Source organism: Aythya fuligula, chromosome 31, assembly GCF_009819795.1.
Source record: "Aythya fuligula isolate bAytFul2 chromosome 31, bAytFul2.pri, whole genome shotgun sequence".
NCBI classification, from domain to species: Eukaryota; Metazoa; Chordata; class Aves; order Anseriformes; family Anatidae; genus Aythya; species Aythya fuligula.
In genome coordinates, this window is record NC_045589.1 from 1,298,956 (window position 1) to 1,306,135 (window position 7,180).

Genomic DNA, 7,180 nt, shown 5'->3' on the forward strand with positions numbered 1-7,180 from the left:
TTTCTAATCAATGGTTTTGATGATTGCAAACTTAGAAAACAAGTACTCTTGGATAGCAATAACAAAAACTATTTCAGTATGTTACTTAAAAACAAACACTAATGGACAGACCTTCAGGAGTTAGTCCTATCACTTTCTAAAATAAATAAATCAAATTATAGAATGATATGCTTTAAAGTTCATAATGGTGACTTTGCACTCCTGATAAATTTTGTAATACTCTGGCTACAGGTTCTCCTGGAACTTTAAATGATTTCCTTTGGATTTTTAAAATTCTCTGCACATTGAGGTGAAAGCCCAGTACTGTTTTAATTTTTATATATCTATGCATATATGTATGTGTCTATATAGATGCACATATTACTGTATAATTACTGTATTTTATAATATTTAATTACTTGGTATTTATATAAGCTATGCATTTATGTAATATGTATGATTCAAGTGCAGTACGTCTACGTTTTAGTACTATACAAAGGAAATATGGTAGGAACCAGTTCTTGTTCTCAGATCTGCTTTTACGTTAAAAAGAAAAAAAAAAAAAAATGCAACCAGTCTGATGAGCATTTTAGTTATCTGGCTTGTACTCTCCCCCCTGAGAAAAAGGATTTATTCTCAGTCTTATTTTTTCACCATAGTGACTAGCATTATAAATTTAACTTATAACCATCTATTATGCCTTTTTTTCCTGTTCCTTCTCATGCAAACCATGGTGGAAAACAATACTCAAAAGCTTCTAAAAAAATTGCTTGATTACTTGCATCTCCAGTCCCATCTCATGGAAGAAATGTTTAAATGGTGTTACAAAAAATAAGATAGTATCCTGGTTTTGGAAGAAAGTATATAGGAATTAAGGTGTTGGATTTGAAACCTTTAGGGCAGAAGAATATTGCTTTCTTGGATCCCTGATGAGTGTTGACATGTATTATCGTATCTAAAGTAGATGTTTATCACCAGTTAAGCTCTAGAATTACTCAGAGACCCAGGAAGCTAAAGTTTCTTTAGGTTCCAACCTTTGAGCTTCTCAGAGCTGTCCAGTTGAATTCCTTTTCCAAATTCTAATCCAGCACTAGGAGGCAGGGGTACACTGTAAGGTCGTTTACATTGATGTATTAGAGATGTGTAGTTCTTGGATTAATGACTGATGGTACTAGGAAATACTTCTATGATAACTGAATATAGCTTTAGAGACACGAAGTTGAAAAGTGTTAGCAAATGCTAATGATCGTAAAGTCTCATGGTAAATTTAAGCAGCTTGTCTTGTGCACGTTCTTAGTCCAAAAACACCATTTAGTTTCCTGTATGTATAAAGGGCCTTGTCACATTGAGAGAGGGAGTTAGGAGAATACAATAAATCACTAACCTTTTAGAAAAGAATTTACTAAATTTTAGAAAAGGGGGGAACTGGGAGAGGAAGTTAGGTGAATCTTATCAAGTAGAGATAAAGTGATAGACAGCATGAAACTAGGATGTTCAAATTAATTAAAGCAAGAAGCCTTGGGCCCCAAGGTTAGTCTCCTAATAAGAGTGTGAGCCTATCTTAAGAAATTGGTCCTGCGGATAGACAAGAGCCAAAGAGCAACTGAGTCTGCACAGAGACAAGAGGTCAACTAGCGGTGACGAGGAAGAGTCATCAATCTTCATCCCCTTGACCCCCAATGACCACCACCAGAATACACTGTGCAAGCGCAGATGGGAGGAGTTTATGGAAATGACTCCTTGGAACTACTTTTAATACGGAGCGGGACAGGTTATGAATATGTATAGTTGTATTGTGAAACTTCATGCATATGTAACTCTTTACTGCATAAAACCAAGACAAGTTGCTGTGTCAGGTGCACACGACTTTGGCGGGACTAACCCCTGTGCTGCCCAGCGCTGAATAAACATACCTGCTTTACAATCTTACTGATTGTGGAGTCCGTTTTCCGCAAATCAACATCTTCCAGGTAAGAGTACCAGAATAATCACAGAATTGCAAAATCCAACAATCAAGATCATGTTCTTGAATCAGTTTGATTAAAACTTGCTTTAGCTCAGGGTTTTAGGCTGGATGTAGCTTTTATGGTTTAGCTTCCAGGTTTAAGTGTACCAAAGAAAATCTGCAGCTCTAGTCAGTCTTGCTTTAAAAACAATTGTTTCTACTTCTGCCCAGATACCAAAGAGAACCCAAATATTTAAGGCTGATCAAGAATTCCAGTATTCTGAGAATCTACTGCCCTGCAATTATCAAGTGGGGCACTACAGATAAATGTTAAAATTGTATAGCTATTTACAAATTACCACTAGTTGAACTGATTTGCATATATATAGCTATACATAAACTGAAAATGATTTGTTCACTGTTATGTGTAGTAAAGATCCAGATCGCTTGAGCTGATTATCTCCTCATTCACAAAGTGAATGAAACTAGGACTGACGGATTATCTCCTCATTCACAAAGTGAATGAGGAGATAATCCGTCAGCTGGAAAAGAAAACAGTACAGAGGCATCTTTTTGGTTAATTTTTATCATTGTGTAAAACCTAGTATTCTAGCATTTTGTTCTGTATTTTCAATAGAGATTTAAAGGTGGTTTTGTTGATGCTGACAAAACTAATCTTTATTTCATTCCCTGCAATTTACATTCTAGGAGAAATACATACAAGATTTTCATGTGCTGTACTTCTAGCAAGCCCTAAATCACTTGCACAAGCACAGTCTTCTCATTCGTATTGCTGAAGCTTGTGTATTTAAAAAGGATGGTAGAATACAAAGGACCTTGATGTACCTTAGTTGCATTTCTGACTTGCAGGGGAAAGTAAATGCTACTGATGTGGGGCAGGCCATATAATTAATTTTGTCCTGTATGAAGGAATTTATTGTAGGCAGAATTCTGAATTGTGTGCAAGTCAGGTGAGTTTTTCTTTACATGGAGATGCTTTAAATAAGCAGTTACTGCATGCTACCTCTAAATGTTCCTTTCCAACTTCTACAAGTAATACCATTTAATCATCAACTACCCTCATTATAATAGTAAAAATCACGCTCTAGGCTGTGAGACCCCAGCCCGACCAGGAATCCTTCCACTCTGAAGATGTGCAGAATGGTTCTGTCATGTTAGCTTTATAATTATGTAAGCAGTCAGAGGCTGGGGGATTGTAAAAACATAAAGGTATTGATAAGAGATTGTATAAAGAGTGGCACAGAAAATCCGTAGGTGTGCCAGCCTTGTGGAAAACCACATGGTACTCAGACTTGTGCAATTCTGAAATAAACAATATCTCAACCTAGCGTGTCGATTGGCTTATTGTATGTTGGGTAATGAATCCAAACTTTTTATCAGACAACAGAAGCAGCCCCCAGGGTATTCATAGTCCCTTGATCCACAAACAAGAAGTGCAGAAGCAGTTTTACCATTCACACCTCTATTTGCTCATGGGCTCTTCCTCATTCCAGAGAATTAACTGATAATTGTGTTTGCTCAAGTTTAGCCCAGTACAGCCAGCAAGATGACTCAGGGAGGAGGCAGTATGGCATTGACACTCAAAAAAGGTGTGTGCAGTCATATTCAAATTTGGAAAGCTAAGAAACAAGTTTTCACAGAAAAAATACACAAGAGATGGTCACTATTCTACAAGTCATAGACTTCAGTCTGGTATTCTCAGCTCTCTTGCTGCTTCCTTCATAATATGAGACCATCACATTTCCAAAATACTCTTTTCTGCTACTTAGAATACTTTGCTCCAGTTATATTGCAAAGAGTTCTTACCCTTGGCAGCAACCAGCCTCATAGTTGCCAAAGCTCTAATTGTATATAGTTTGTGTTATAAGAAACAGGTACTAATTTTGCTCAAGTTGCCTTTTGCCACTAAGGAAAATTAGGAGTACTTTCATAGGTGAAGGAAGGGGAGAGGAAAAAAAAATGCACAAAACTTTGTGGGATATGCCTTTTTGCATGTATCCCAAAACAAAGAGTCAGATGCTGAAGTTCATATGCTGGAACTTCAATTACCTTTTAAGAAACAGGGGATCCAGAAGCTGGATGATGAGGTTTTAAGTAGCTGAGGGTACTTACTCCAATAAAAGACAAGTTTGTGGAAAAAAAAAAAAAAAAATGCATTTTCTTCATGAAGAGAATACCACGTTGAAGTTGGGAATCTTAGTACTTTCCAGAAATCTTGTGGTAAGGATTTGGTCCTAAATCTTGAGAAATTATAGGATCCTGAGACAGTAAGTCAACTCCAAGAACTACAGGAGAGGATGTGAATGTTACCACCTGTCATTAAAAATCAAATACCCCAACCGATGTGGTGGCAGCAGCAGCAAGAGGAGAGGACGCACAAGCAGGCAGAACTGTCTGTCAAACTCAAGTGTAGGAAGAAAGGGCGGAGCTGGAACCTGTAAAGACAGGGTCATAGAGGACAGATGACGTAATAAGGGAGTGGATGAGTTGAAAACAGTCAAGGAAGTGGAGACGGTCTAGAAAGGAGTCATTTCATGCAGTAGAAATAAATTGCCAACAGTACAGAAAGCAATCTTTCCATTTTGGAAAGAACCTTTTAGCAAAGCAGTGCTCCCCAGCCCACTATTTGGCCAACATCCTGCAAAACAGTATTTTATTTTTTGGATTTTCACACCTCATTAGGCATAATGTACTGATTCTTCACTGGTTTTCATTCCTGCAAAGAGTCATTTTTAAACATATAAAGTGTTGGAGAATATCAGGACTCCAAGTGCATAATAACACACTTAGGATTTCAGAGCTTTATTAATTTAATAAGAAGCTTTATTAACTGTATTCAGAGGGAAAGAATGGCAGCACCTCTCTCTCTGTCCTCGTGTTCTCTACTCGGTTGTTGCAGAGACCCGATTTACACACTGTTTCAAAGTAAGGAAAGAGGTAAGGAAAAAACATTATAACATTAACAAAGTCAAGTGCGCTTTCCTGGGAAGGATGGACTCCAGAATATCATTTAGATCTTAAGAAGGAAGTACCCATTCCTGGAAGGGGTGGACTCCTTAAGCATCTTGTTAACTGCCACAATTGACACCCTGGTTAGACATGTAGGAGTGTCACACCCAGTATTATTAGCTCAGAAAACAGGAATAATCAAACTGCTAGGTTTTGGTTGAAAACGATGTTCTTTTTGCTAGGTAAACTTCTTCATCAGACCTCTTATATCTTAAATATTAGTGTTTTGTTGTTGTTGTTTTTGTTTTATTTTGTTTTCCCACCACACAGGGACTCCATTTTTAGGACACGTTTCAATTCTGAAATTTTCATTTAGAAGCCAGCCTGGACTTTTTGTGTCACAGGCACTGCAGAGCCTGCAGGGTGTTAAATGAGGTGCAGAGTGTGCCTCCTGCAGCCACCACAGCCCATGCCAGGCTGCTGGGGCCCTGCCCAGTGCCCTGGGGTTTGCCCAGGCTGGGGGATGCTGCTGCTGCTTTCCCCTTCGCAGATTCAGCCAGTAGCAAATCTGAGCACATATCCCAGTGACAGTGTCCCAGAGGGGGTGAAGTGAGATTAATATGTATATATTCCATTAATATAAGTACCCTAGCAGTAACCCTTGGTGTGCAAGCTAGGAGGAGCGATCCCTCTTGCACCCAGTGCTGCAATAAACATACCTGCTTTATAACTCTCCTCAAATTGTAAAGTTTGATTTCTGCACCTCACAGCTGATACAACAGAAGTAAGGGAAAACATCCAAAGGGACCTGGGAAAAAGTTTGGGAAGTGGCCCCTCATAAACATAATGAGGTTCAACAAGTCCAAGTGCAAGGTGCTACACCTGGGTTGGGGCAGTCCCAGACATAAGGACAGACTGGGAGAAGAACTCATTGAGAGCAGCCCTGCAGAGAAGGACTTGAGGGTTCTGGTGGACGGAAAGCCTGACATGAGCCAGTAGTTTGTGCTTGCAGCCCAGAAGGCCAACTGCATCCTGGGCTGCATCAACAGAAGAATGGGCAGCAGGTGGAGGGAGGGGATTGTCCCCCTCTGCTCCACCCTTGGGAGGCCACATAGCATCATTAAGGTTGGAAAAGTACACACTTGAAGTATTGCATCCATGTCCGGCAACACCAACACAAAAAGGATGTTGATCTGTTAGAGTAGGTCCAGAAGAGGGCCATGAAGATGATCAAGGGGCTTCTTCTCCTATGAAGACAGGCTGAGAGAGCAGGGGTTGTTCAGCCTGGAGAAGGCCCTAGGGAGACCTCATTGCAGCCTGTCAATACTCAAATGGGACTGGTGAATTAATGGAGAGCAACTTTGTACATGAACGAATAATGATAGTACACTGGCGGATGGTTTTAAACTAAAAGAGGGGAGATTTAGATTAGATATTAGGAGGAAATTCTTCATTCAGAGGGTGGTGAGGTACTGGGACAGGTTGTGCAGAGAAGTGGATGCCCCTTCCCTGGAAATGTTCAAAGACCAAGTTGGACAAGGCCCTGGTCAACCTGATCTAATGGGTGGCATCCCTGCCCATGGCAGGTGGATTGGAACTGGATGATCTTTAAGGTTCCTTCCAACCCAAGGCATTCTATGTTCCCTCAAGTACCTGGCATGGCTCCTCTGTCCACCTGGAACCCCTCCCCAGACTCCAGGCCCCTTTTTGATCAAGATAAACCCACTTCAAGGGTCACTCATTGACTAGCTGATCCAGCTTGAAGCTCACTGCAAATGCACACACGTACACACTCATCCCTCATGCATGCCACAGCCACAAGTGTCCCTGGGCATAGCAGCATGGACCCACCTGATTCCCTGGCCTGACGCCTCAGCCCAGACCCAAAGCCCCCATTACTCGCTGGCTTGTCCAGCTTAAAGTTTGCAGGTGAATGCACATGTACACCCATGCAGGCCAGTTTGGTGATGATGCAGATGCTCAGGCCCCCCAGCAGCCAGCACCAGGCTGTGACCCATGGCCCTGATCCAGCTGCTGGTGCAGAGCCTGCACTCACCTCACACCAGTTGCCCCCAGCAGCTCTTTGGGAGCACACAATGCTCACTCCCCATGGCTGGGAGGAGAAGACCCCCCAGTCACTCCAGTAGCTGATGCCAGGACCCCACTGGACCCAGTAGGTGGCACCACAGGACAGGTGCCCACTCCTCCAGTCTGACTGGCACCCAGTCCACCCAAACAAACACACACAAACACCCCTGAGTTAAAAGCAAAATAATGAGAAAGAAG

At 41.3% G+C, this 7,180-nt stretch overlaps 1 non-coding gene across 1 annotated transcript; it reads left to right on the forward strand.

Moving 5' to 3' along the window:
• The first annotated feature begins 900 nt into the window (after positions 1 to 900).
• LOC116500157 lies at positions 901 to 985 on the forward strand. The gene has a single exon (XR_004254269.1). It is a non-coding gene; the product is annotated as a small nucleolar RNA SNORD45 (small nucleolar RNA).
• Positions 986 to 7,180: the final 6,195 nt, after the last annotated feature.